The sequence below is a fragment of the Schistocerca gregaria genome, unplaced genomic scaffold, assembly GCF_023897955.1.
Source record: "Schistocerca gregaria isolate iqSchGreg1 unplaced genomic scaffold, iqSchGreg1.2 ptg000178l, whole genome shotgun sequence".
Taxonomy (NCBI): Eukaryota; Metazoa; Arthropoda; class Insecta; order Orthoptera; family Acrididae; genus Schistocerca; species Schistocerca gregaria.
Window position 1 is genome coordinate 4,695,929 of NW_026061728.1, and position 2,891 is coordinate 4,698,819.

Sequence of the window (2,891 nt, forward strand, 5' to 3'; positions counted from 1 at the left end):
TTGAAACTACTTCTGGTCTTCCAGGGAACGATCAAAGCATAGACTGTTTGAGAATTACTCCCTTGGAGGAAAGTGCGCATGGTGACTCCTGTATTAAATCCCCATGCAATATCTGTGTTTCATCAATACTCTGATAGTCTACATATTACAGAATGCACCAGATGCGCATCGGAAACTACTACTGGTGTTCCAGGGAACGATCAAAGCGTAGACTGTTTGAGACATTACTCCCGTGGAAGAATGTGCGCATGGTGACTGTTGTATTCATCCCTATGCAATTTCTGTGTTTCATCAACACTCAGATAGTCCACAGATTACAGAATGCCTCCAGATGTGCAATTGAAACTACTTCTGGTCTTCCAGGGAACGATCAAAGCGTAGACTGTTTGGGACATTACTCCCATGGAGGAAAGTGCGCATGGAGACTATTGTATTCGATCCCGATGCAATTTCTGTGTTTCATCAACACTCTGATAGTCCAAAGATTACGGAAAGCCTCCAGATGTGCATCGGAAACTACTACTGGTCTTTCAGGGAACGATCAAAGCGTAGACTGTTAGAGACATTACTGCCATGGAGTAAAGTGCGCATGGTGACTTTTGTATTCAATCCCGATGCAATATCTGTGTTTCATCAACACTCTGATAGTCCACAGATATCAGAATGCCACCAGATGTGCATCGGAATCTACTACTGGTCTTCCAGGGAACGATTAAACCGTAGACTGTTTGAGACATACCTCCCGTGGAGGAAAGTGCGCATGGTGACTGTTGTATTCATTCCCTATGCAATTTCTGTGTTTCATGAACACTCTGACAGTCCACAGATTACAGAATGGCACCAGATATGCATCGGAAACTATTACTGGTCTTCCAGAGAACGATCAAAGCATAGACTGTTTGAGAATTGCTCCCATGGAGGAAAGTGCGCATGGTGAATGTTGTTTTCAATCCCGAGGCAATTTCTGTGTTTCATCAACACTCTGATAGTCCACAGATTACAGAAAGCCTCCAGATATGCAACGGAAACTACTACTGGTCTTCCAGGGAACGATTAAAGCGAAGACTGTTGGACACATTACTCCCATGGAGGAAAGTGCGCATGGTGACTGTTGTATTCAATCCCGATGCAATTTCAGTGTTTCATCGACACTCTGATTCTCCACAGATTACAGAATGCCTCCAGATGTGCATCGGAAACTACTACTTGTCTTCCGGGGAACGATCAAAGCGTAGACTGTTAGAGACATTACTCCCATGGAGGAAAGTGCGCATGGTGACTGTTGTATTCAATCCCGATGCAAATTCTGTGTTTCATCATCACTCTGATAGTCCACAGATTTCAGAATGCCTCCAGATGTGCATCGGAAACTACTACTGGTCTTCCCGCGAACGATCAAAGCGTAGACTGTATCAGACATTACTCCCATGCAGGAAAGTGCGGATGGTGACTGTTGTATTCAATCCCGATGCAATTTCTGTGTTTCATCAACACTCTGATAGTCCACAGATTACAGAATGCCACGAGATGTGCATCGGAAACTACTACTGGTCTTCCCGGGAACGATGAAAGCGTAGACTGCTTCAGACATTACTCCCACGGAGGAAAGTGCGGATGGTGACTGTTGTATTCAATCCCGATGCAAATTCTGTGATTCATCAACACACTGATAGTCCACAGATCACAGAATGCCAAGAGATGTGCATCGGAAACTACTACTGGTCTTCCAGGGAACGATCAAAGCGTAGACTGTTTGGGACATTACTCCCATGGAGGAAAGTGCGCATGGTGACTGTTGTATTCAATCCCGATGCAATTTCTGTGTTTCATCAACACTCTGATAGTCCACAGATTACAGAATGCCACGAGATGTGCATCGGAAACTACTACTGGTCTTCCATCAAACGATCAAATCGTAGACTGTTTCAGACATTACTCCCATGGAGGAAAGTCCGGATGGTGACTGTTGTATTTAATCCCGATGCTATTTCTGTGTTTCATTAACACTCTGATAGTCCACATGTTACAGAATGCCTCCAGATGTTCATCGGAAACTACTACTGGTCTTCCAGGGAACGATAAAAGCGCAGGCAGTTTGAGACATTACTCCCATGGAGGAAAGTGCGCATGGTGACTGTTGTATTCAATCAGGATGCAATTTCTGTGTTTCATCAACACTCTGATAGACCACAGATTACAGATTGCCTCCAGATGTGCATCGGAAACTACTACTGGTCTTCCAGGGAACGATCAAATCGTAAACTCCTTGAGACATTACTCCCATGGAGGAAAGTGCGCATGGGGACTGTTGTATTCAATCCCGATGCATTTTCTGGGTTTTTATCAACACCCTGATAGTCCACAGATTGCAGAATACCACAAAATGTGCATCGGAAACTACTACTGGTTTTCCAGGGAACGATCAAAGCCAAGACTGTTTCAGACATTATTCCCATGGAGGAAACTGCAGATGGTGACTGTTGTATTCAATCCCGATGCAATTTCTGTGTTTCATCAACACTCTGATAGTCCACAGATTACAGAATGCCTCCAGATATGCAATTGAAACTACTTCTGGTCTTCCAGGGAACGATCAAAGCGTAGACTGTTTGTGACATTACTCCAATGGAGGAAAGTGCGCATGGAGACTGTTGTATTCATTCCCTATGCAATTTCTGTGTTTCATGAACACTCTGATAGTCCACAGATTACAGAATGGCACCAGATATGCATCGGAAACTATTACTGGTCTTCCAGAGAACGATCAAAGCATAGACTGTTTGAGAATTACTCCCATGGAGGAAAGTGCGCATGGTGACTGTTGTATTCAATCCCGATGCAAATTCTGTGTTTCATCAACACTCTGATAGTCCACACAATACAGAATGCCT